A 10,823-nucleotide genomic window follows, 5' to 3' on the forward strand; every position below is an offset into this window, starting at 1 on the left:
TTGTTATTTTCTCACCTGGTCCATTATACTCCTGTGCCACCCCCCTAGTCCCATGCATTTCCCTCCCTTCCCCCCCCCCCCGTTTTTGATCCCATTCCGAGGTGGCTCAGTTTTTAACCTTACTAGGTGGTACCCCAACACTTCCCTTGCTTTACAGGGTTCCTTGGTGACCTCATCCGTGGATCTCTCGAGTAAATGCTGAGCGCTGTCCCACCTGGGCCTCGATGCATCGCATATTCAGGTCTGTCCCGCCACTTGTGTGTTCCCCAGACTGTGAACACAACAAATTGCAAACAGGAACTTTCCCCAAAACAGCTCATGTCGTATACTCCTTGAGATATAAGAGAAAACAGAGTGGAGCTGGGCGCTGGACTCTGCTGTGAAGCTTTAGTCCCGCGGGGTCTCCCTGGTCAATGCCCCGTCTTCTGGTCTCTGCTTTTGCTGTTATGTTCTGTGGGGCAGCCTCCTCGCTCTTCGATGACTGCGATAGCTCCTTTTTACCTTTTATTCACCCCCAAACTATCATCACTGAATCTGAGGTACTTCCTTAGACACGACTTGCTGTCTCTTACTTTTGACTACTCCTGGTTATTCCCAACATAAGTTTAATCAACGCCCGTTGAATAAACAGACTGTAAGCTGAACATGTGGGCTGAGAATCAGAAATGCCAAGAGTTGCTCAACCACGTGTGAAGCTATTTTGAGGGATACTTTGATTTTTCCCGAGGTGGGGAAGGTGAAATGCAATCCGTGGTCACTGTGGCTTCTTCCCTCAAGGGAAAGTACTGGGAGGAAAGAATAAGTCTGCTACTTTTCTGGAAGGTGCTGCTAAGGAAAACACAATGAAGGGTACATTCTCCTTTAGAACAAAGCCATGGACTGAGCCAGAGATCTTGTTCTGCTTCCTTTGTAGTGGGAGATGACAGGTCAGGGAGTGCACGACTGTCTTGAACAGATTCCTCAGTGTCTGGGCTCTGTGTGCAGGAAGGAGCTCTGGGCAAGCAGTGGCTTTGGAGACTACAGCTTGGGAATAGAACTTACTGTAATTAGGGGACCCTGAGGCCACCGTGGGAGGAGAGCAGCATGACAGTGATAGTGACGGAAGCACCATGAGCAGGGCCGAGCAGGGCTTCCTTGACTAGCAGTGGCAAGCGGGGCCCCCCAGATCTGGATGAACTGCTTTCTTGTGCTCAGTGCTACACCTTGGTTGGCCCGTGGTTTTCGGCCAACTGATAAGAGAACTTCAGCAATCATGAGGGAATTCTCAAGAAAATGCCAGTAGAGCACAGAAGGATTGCTTAGAACCAATAAATGTGACTTTCTAAGTAAAAATGCAACAGATCAACAGATAAGGAGATGACTCCTATTGAGTACCAAATTTGTGGTCTGAAAAATCAGAATTAAGACACATCTATGAAAGCTCAGAAATAAAAATTTAAAGAAAAGGGACTTGTAGGATAGATCTGGGAAACCTAGTATAAAAAACAGAGATTTCAAAAGAAGCACATGAATAAGTAAATTCAGCTGATGCCCCAGGCTTCCCTGAAAGCTGTCCTGAGTCGCTCATAGGATTCATTAGAAAAACTGCTCGCTAGTGTCTGTTGGGATGGTAGGATTCCAGAAAGGCAGAGTGCTGGGAGCCACTTAACTACCAGAGCAAGGTGGGCGTGATTGCTGTGATAGACGTGAGGTTGCAGTAGAACTAAGGGACCTGACCCTCAGGAAGCAGGAAACCATATGAGGTTTAGGGACCGAGCAGCTCCTAAGAGTAAGAGGTGGGTAACCAATGAAAGTATTGCCAGGGGCTGATGACAGCCATCACGACAGAAAATCAGGATCCCTTGTCCAAGTCTAAGAGTGGATTCAGGAAGAGATTGAAGAGAGATTGAAGGATTGAAGAGAGCCTGGTTCCCTTTGCAATGGAACCCTGCAATGCCATCCTAAGTATATTCAATGAAAGTTTCTAAATCCTTTCTAAAGAGACGTATGGCCATATGCCAAGTAACCACACACTAGGGAGAATACCTGGATTTTCAGAGGGTCTCAGACACCATAATGATGATGCCTGATATACTGGGGGCCAAAGGGAAGCAAGGAGTAACGGCTTCTAGTAGGTTTATTGTGATGCTGCTTTTAGCATTTTTTTCCAGAATCATATAGTTATTATGTCTAAAAGTATCATTCCTTTTCAGTTTCCCAGACTGGAAACCTTAATTTTCAAGTCTCCTTCAGTCCCACATCCCTTCAGTTACTGAATGATAACTGAACTTCTAAAATTCATTGTTTAAAATGACTTATTGTGTAACTCTTGAGACAAAGAATACATTTAACTTATCATGTAAGTTCTGAAGCACAATTATGAATTCTTTTTATCTTCACAAAGAATGTTATTAATAATATTGAAACTCTGTGATTCCCCTTTTTTATCTCCTTGCCTTTTCCATGAAGCTTTTATAAATATCTTTCAATTTACTTAGATCTTTGTTTCTACTTTAATGTAAAATTTTATGATTGTTGGATTGTTTCTAGGTTCTTGTTTGGTATTATAAATCGTCTTTATTAAGTTATATGTTAAAATTGTTTATTCCTCATATATGAAAATGCAATTGATTTTTTAATATTATGATCTTATATTTAATTGTCAAGTTCTCTAAAATACAATAGGTTTAATGAATTTGACAATTGATTCTTTGGCTTCTCTACATAGATAATCATATAAAATCAATGATCTTTTAATTTTATCTTCCCCAATCTTTATAACTACTGTTTCTTTTTCTTATCCTACTGTTCTCCCCAAAGACTTCTATACAACATTGAATTTTGTTTTTGTTTTTGTTTGTCTGTATGATGCTTCTACTGTTCACCAGTAAGGGTGACTTTTGATATCTTTTTCTGGGGGGGGGCAGGGATAAAAGCAATTTATTAGCTTACTAAAGCTTCTGTTTCTCTTAGAGCTTGCTAAAAGTTTTTCTTTTTAAAAATAACTGAATGCTACAATTTAAAAAGTGTGAATAAGTGTTGAATTTAATTTCTTTATGAATCTTCAGGCAAATACAGATTTTTAACTAATTATTACCATACTTAATTATTACAGAGTTTAAAAGTCATTTTGGGGTTTTAGAAGTTATATTGAAGCTAATATTAATAGACAATTATTGTTAATAAACTGAATGTATCAGAAATGTAGCATCTTAAAATTTAACTCAGGTTATGTATTAAGGCAACATTATAGAGTACAGTGATTGTACTCATGATTAAGATTAAGAAAAGAATTATTAAAATAATTAGTTTAAAATTATTTGAATATCCATATGAATGCAGGTGCCCATCCATATATTTAGAAGGATCTTAAATAATGGCAAGGGTAATAACTTACTTTATTTCTAAGGCAGGCATAAATAATTTAGGAGGTTTCATTCAGTCTAACCTTTTAGGAAGACAAATGCAAAGTCTTACATAAACTATAACTCCACCTTTGCATTTTTATTTTACACTGTGGAAAAAATCAGAGAGCATATATATGAAATTCTTCCATGTCCAAAATATGCAAATCAATCAAAATAACTGGAAAGATTTTACATTTACCTTGATCTAAGTAAAATTGGATTAAAATTAATTTTTATATTTATTTCACTATCATAACTTCTTTTTTTGGTGTTAATATCTTAGGGCAAGGTTTTTTAATAAAAGATTTTTCAATTTGTAACAATGTATTTGAAAGCTATGAAGACCTGGGAGCTTCTGTAGTTATTTTTCTTTGCTCAGCCTTTTCAGTTACTAATCATTAGCTTATTGTCTATTTTATTTTGCTTATGCTTTTTCTTGTAATACACCAAGGACTCCTGGGTCATTAAACCAAAAGTAGTAATTCCTTTCTTCTCATCTAAAAACCTTTTAAAGGAGATACATTATTTTTATTAGATAGTAAGAATGTTTAATGTTTTATTAATAATTTATTAGACTATAATGCTCACTCACATGCATTTATTTGATTGTTCTTTCTTGTAGTGCACTATTTACTTTTTGTATATTTAAAGAGGAAGTTTATTAGAGAGAGACAGGAGAGGAAAAGACACTTGCATAGGCACAAGCGGGCAGGAAGAGCTGCCCGGGAAGGCGCAGGTTTGCAGGGAGAGAGACCTGCATGGTTGCAGGCAGGCGGTCTTAGGAGAGCGGCCTCCCCTGAGGGGGGTCAGTGCAGAGAAGCCCCGGCATGGTGCAGGTAACGGGCAGGCAGGAGGCCGCTGCCCAGCAGAGGGAGAGAGCGGGTGGGAGAAGCACCTGCATAGGCACAGGTGGGCAGAGGAGCGGCTGCCGCAGTGTTTACTTTTAACCAAAGAATTTATAGTTTAAAGCAATTCAATATTTCATTTAAAAAATCTTTTCAAGTAAAAAATTATCACTTTAAGATTTAGTTCTGTGCACTATTAGTTCATGGGGGGGTGTTAATATACTAATATATTTGAGTCAATTAGAGTGGTGAGAGTGAAGAATGTACTTTTATTTTATAATTTAAAAAGGTGTTCCTAAAGGGTTAATGTAGTTAAAGTATTCAGCATTTGTTTTGATTTTTAAGATTTGCTTGGGAGGTGCATTAGTTATCTATTGCGTCATAAAAATCACCCCAGAATGTAATGGCTCAAAACACCAACAATGGTTAGTTATTTCTCCTGACTCTAAGTGGTCATGCTGGCCTCTCAGGGACTTCATTACTCACAGAGCTGCCTGGGTCTCATCCAAAGGCAGGAACATTGCAAGATGGCAGCTTCTTCACTTCTACTTGGGTGATCTCGTCAGTCAACAAGACCATGTTCCTTTTCTTTTTAAAAATTTTATTACGGTAACAGTCTACAACACTGCATGTGATTCATGGTATGTTCACAAGCCTCTTCAGTTTACGTTATGACCCCACACCCCACCACGACATGCAGCCTCCTCCACCACCGTCAGCTGGACACTCTCCTCACAGCGGCTGGCCTCCCGGCGTCAAAGAGGAAGGGCAGGAGCTATGAGATGTCTTATGAGTTACTCTGTCTCTCACAGTCTCACTGCTGCCACTCTTTATTGGTCAAGGGGAATCAGTTATTTTACAGACTCCTAAGTCCAAGGCAGAACTAAGGGTGTGAAGAAATAGACTTCATCTCTTGAGGGGAAGAGAAAAAAATGATACATCACAAAGAGGTGTGGATACCGGAAGGTACCATTTACTGAGGATCGTGCTTGTAATGATGTACCACAGTAGCCTTTGATTCTTCTCATATCAACTAACACAAGAATCTGTTGTAACAGAGGCATTTTCTTGCCTTTAAATTTAAGAATATTCTGGAGATAGGAAAATCAACCTTGGTCAAAGTTTCCTCTAGTGGAAACTGCAACTGTTCATCTAGTCATTCTCTTCAGAATTCATCTGTATTCTCTATTCATTCTCTTCAGAATTATACAACTATTGCAGACCTTGCTTCTGAATCCAAAGATTAGTGGCATTCTGAAGTCATTTTGGATTCCCTGCTCACCATCTCTCAAAGTTCTTGGGTATTCCTATCAGAAAGCAAACTTTCCTTTGCTCAAACAATGGATAAAAATTACTAAGTTTTGGTAAATGGACAGTGCATGGCAGCCTTTGGCTTCAAAGAGATTTTTGTGGGTGAAAAACTTTCCCACAATCCTAGGATGGAACACTTAGGCAGTTGTTGGGTTCTCTAGAAAACCACACATTTATCCCACCCTCTATGGCAACAGGTCCCTTGTCCCGGGGAAGGGCCACCACTCAGGTCATACCTTTCGTTCTCTGGACTTTATTCTAGTCAGTTTGCTCATAGTCTGGGTACTCTTACACCAGATCCATAATGACATTTCAAAGGAAAAAGTTTGTTTCATATTGGATTAACATTTAGAAATATCAGGTCATAAAGTTTTAAATAGAAAACACCTATCTCAAGAGGACAGCTTAAGCCACTTTCCCTCTGAGTTTGACCACACAGATTTCATCAGTTGAAAAAAATTCATGGGCTCTCATGGGCTGTGATTCCACTAATATCTGGCCGCCACTATCATGCATCAAAAACTATTGTTAGCATCGTTATTCTGTTCCTGAATTCTTTTACATTCTGAAGAGTTCAGAGCCAAGTTTATTCTGAGTTGTTTGGATAGAATTGGAGGCAAGCACAAGTCAGAAAATTCCTGTGCTTTCACTCCTGTTTAATCAACCAGTTCAAGGATACAATTTTCAAAGTTTTAATTTCATGATAGCTTTATTCTATTTGTTTAAATAAATACTTCAACCAAGAAAAAAAACAGATGCTGACATTCCAGTTTGAGGAAGAGAAAGCCTTCACTGTAGGGATCCACACCGTTTGCAACCCTGGGCCAACAACAGATGGCGCCAAAGGACTTTGGTAGCAACCAGCGGCTTTGCCGCCACCTCCACTGATACCTTCCCCCACTGCGTTCACCCGACGTCGCGTCAGAATGTGGTGGTGGTTAAGAGCATAGACTCAGGGACTGGCTTGTTGGCTTCATACCGCATTACTAGCTGCGTGATCTTGGATGATTGATTTATTCAACTTGCTTTTCCTCTTTGTAGCTGTGGCTAGCTATAATTTATTTCAGTTAGTTATTTAATTTAATTTTCCTCTTTGTAGATTAGGGTTGTTCTACTAAAACCTTTATCTCACAGGGCTGTTGAGAAGATTAAAAGAATTATCACATTTAATCAGAGGGTTATATATATGTATGTCTATGTATGTATGTATATATTATATATGTATGTGTATACACACACACACACAATAATAAGTCGCAGTATTATTTATTATTTGGTGAAACACATCCCTTGCCCTCCCTGCACTTTAGCTCCTGCGGATGATGGAATCTCAGAAATTTAGGATGGACAGTCTCACAGGGACAAACACCAGAGGTGGGGGTAGGGACGATTAGTGACTCTTGGACTAAACCTGCCTATGGAAGTTTCCGGGAATCTGCAGTGAGGTCAGAAAAGACTATCAGCCAGAGGTGGGGGTAGGGAGGATTTTCAGTCTTAGAACACCACCACAATCTGACTCCAAAGGAATACTTTCCATAATAATGCCATCAAAGCACACTATAAAAGAGCATACCTGTCGGGGCAAAATGCAGTTCTTTAAGACTGCCTGTCTTTGCAGGCGTCTCTTTCCTTTCTTCAGTAAACTTGCCTTTTGCTGATGAATGGGAAAGTCTGCTGAATTCTTTCTCAGAGGGACAGAAAAGGCATCTAGTTCTGTTGTCTTGCCATCTTACTGCTGCCACCTTTTAATCCACACCTGGAAGCTTCTGGGAAGCTTCCTATGACCAGGTAGATGAGGGGCGCACAGCTTTAGATTTAAGGGTGTGTCCCAACGCTGAGTTTCTGATTGGTCACAACAAGGAAGTTGGCATAACCAGTAATCCAACTGCTCTAAAGTGACCTAGTAGACTTTATGGAGTCCTTAGTAGAAAGAAAACAGTGTAATCACCTGATTCTCCACAGGAATGTCAGGATCTTTAGGAGACCTGGAGCTTAACGGTTATGAGGAACTGATGCTAAGGACATGAGACTGGAAACTGAAGCAATTGTGACTGATGTTCTCTTCGCTGTTAACAGCATGCGTGTCTCTAAAAACCCGTGCTGTGTGGATGGTGTGGCCTCTGTCCACGTGGAACCAAGAGAAAGGAACCGATACTGCCTCGGGCTCACCAAAGAGGGCTTAGGGGTATGGGTTATGCTTTTGACCAGGTGGACGCCCGACTCCTTACCAAGAGTCTACTCTTGTTGGGGCTACTCAGTACCCCTACTGCTTCCCCCCTGCAAAGGAAGGGGTGCTCCTTCAAAGAATGCAAGCTCTACCAAGGGAGGAACAGCCACAGGAAGTTTTTTCTTTCATGGGGCTACTGGTACTAATAAAACTTGCAATTCTTGATTATAATAATAAGAGACAATACATCTTTGGCTATCTGTCTTTATCAATTCTTGCTTCAAATTTAGGCTTATTGACTAATGAATTTTTTTTCTGTTTTTGATTAAATAAATAACTCCAGAGGCCAGTACCCAAGATTATTACATCATTAAGGCATTCAAATTTCTTTCTTTTTTTTGCATAGAAAAACTGCAGAGTAGGGCACAGGTGCAGGGGGTGAGAGGATTGAGCAGAACAGAATGGGGAGTAGAACAGGCAGATTTATTGAAATACTCTGCTAAAGGGAAGCAGTGGGTGAAACAGGGGAGGTCTGCTAGGCCATGTGGGTCAGCTTCCAGGCTGGGGATTGAACACAGGTCATTGATAGCAGTGATAGTGCTGAGACTTAACCCCTAGGCCACCAGGGAGGCCCAAGACATTAAAATTTCTTTATAGAGTAGCTTTGCTTTTCAAAAGTAATCAGTAGTCTATTCTGTTATTACAGGGATTTGATGCTGCCAGTCCCCTCTTATATGTGGGAAATTCTAGATTTGCACAGTAATACACAAGTTCAAATGACCTGTCTTCAAATTCAGCTTGTTAAAGTGGGAGTTTTCTATGAGCTTGGTCTGACTTTGTATTACTAGCCTTATTGGAAGCAAATTATCACCAACTCATCAAATTAGGAAAGATTTTGAAAATCACCATTCACTCAATCATTATGGACTGACAAGCTTGAATTAATTATATATTACGTAGCTAGTACTAAATAAAAAACAGGAACTGAACTACTTCATTCCTTGTGTGTCCATAAGAGAAACTGTTAGCCAATGCATATATTGATAATTGTGAGCTGTTTCCAAGATACTTTTATGTTTAGTAACATATAAGCAAATTCTGTAATAAGCGCCATTCATTTTCTGAGCAAAAAGGATCTGCAATGTATGTGTTTTAGGAGAAAGAAGACTCTGATTTCCTAGAAATCTATTTTGGCCTGTTTTGGTTCTTATTCTGAATGCTTGTTCATATAATGCACGTTTGTTTCATGGTTCCCTTTCAGTAATGCAGTGTTTTGGTATCCCACACCACCCTCTCCCCAGTTCCAAATCCCAGGCCAGACGTCTTGTGTCACAGTGTCATGGGGAAATACTCATGGGATGTGTTGGGCACACACCTTTCCTGACACTGCGGCCTGCCTCCTGGCTCCCCTTCTCTCCCTCGGCTGCTGCCCCCTGGTCATTCACTTTATTGGGCAACACATTAGATGTCTCCTTCTCTGTCCACAAAGATCAGCTCAAGAGGACTCTCCATTGGCCTCTTGTCTCCTTTGCTTCCAATGGCCAGACTGTGGTGGAGGGTTCTGGGGGCTCAGGTTGTGGGTGGTTTGATAACACATTTGTAGAGGTGCAAATGTAACCCCCCCGAAATATATACAGTGAAGTAAGCCAACATTATTTCACTAAATAATTTAAAATAAACAAGAGGACTCTCCTTTCAGTGAGAGACTAATTAAGCTGTTTTCTTAAGCAAAAGAACTTCTGTCTCTTATCTCCACTCTTATGTCTCATGGACAGGCTACAGTGATTTTTTTAATAGCAGATTTGTCTTCCTGTTACATTCCTGTGTGGTTTCAATTGAAAACCTGCCAAATGATAAAAACATGTATAAGTATCCTGTTTCCTCCATGTGTCTGATTAAGTCTTCATAAACGGCTTTATGGTCTCCACCTGTTAATGCCTTGCGGTTTGGCTTGTATGTCTTTGAAGACAGGGAAGAGGTTTGTATTTGTTGTTATATATTTGTTGGCAATAAGTTGCTTCTGGTTTTGAAAATCTGAATTTGCAAGAAACTAAAATATTATTATTTTTAGTTCTTACATAAGATCATTTCCCTTAAATGTCTAGCATAGGGACATTCAGTCATTCCACAAACATTAGTTGAACGTTTGCTAAATTATATATATTGGAAATGAAAAACCTCTCTCCTCAAGATCTAATTTAGGAGATTAAGTGGCACATAAACAAGTATGTTCTATGTTCCAGGCATGATGGGAGCAGCACAGGGAGGTAAAATGAGGCAGAAAGTGAGTCTGTAGCATAGGCTTCCCCCACGCCTGTAGCCCATGGCAGGGGCCTCAGTTTGCCTGCCCCGTTGGGGAAGGGAGCAGTGAGTAGGCAGAGAGGATCTGCAGACGTTTTTTCTGAAAGTGGACAGATTTTGCTGTATTTTTGGCAGGTCTGCAAGCAGGATATAAATTGCTCCTAACCTCGTGTGCATCGAGCCCTGGGTGGGAACTAGGAAATTAAACTGTGAGTGCTGGCTCTCCGTGGGCAGTCCCTGGTCAGCTGTCTGAATTCTGCATCTCTAGGTGTCAGAGTGGAGGCGAGAGGTCAGGAGGAGACCAGAGACAGAGTGGGGAGCAGAACATGTGGATCCATTGAAATAAACATTTGCACTATCTTCGGGTCTAGAGAGCAGTCTGCGGTATCATTGGCTTTCGATTTAAGTGGTTTAAGAATCAACAGCCCCAAGACTCCACTTGCTCTGGAGTTGATGGTGAAGCTGGCTCCGACTGGAGTGCATTGATCGTGATGCTAAGGAGGCTTAAGCTCCGTGGTGTCTCATCGCACCAGCCCCTTCCGAGGCCCTGGAGCGGCCTTAACTTTGTGCTTACAGGAATTTGTTTGAATGTGTCCTTGGCTTGAAGTAAAGAGCTCATTTTGTGAGATTATTTCTTACCAAAAGACCCAGAAGTTAAAAGAATCTGAATGTGGAGACTAAATTTGGTGGAGGGAGACAAAGTCTAAGCTGATGGACCAACCTGGAGGGAAGGAGAGATGATTTGGGGTGAAGGTCATGGTGCTAGGAGACAACAGGGAGGAAATGGAGTGTGACAACCAGCACTGACTGATG

This window comes from Condylura cristata, unplaced genomic scaffold (genome assembly GCF_000260355.1).
Source record: "Condylura cristata isolate star-nosed mole 26May11 unplaced genomic scaffold, ConCri1.0 scaffold00034, whole genome shotgun sequence".
In the NCBI taxonomy this organism is placed as follows: domain Eukaryota; kingdom Metazoa; phylum Chordata; class Mammalia; order Eulipotyphla; family Talpidae; genus Condylura; species Condylura cristata.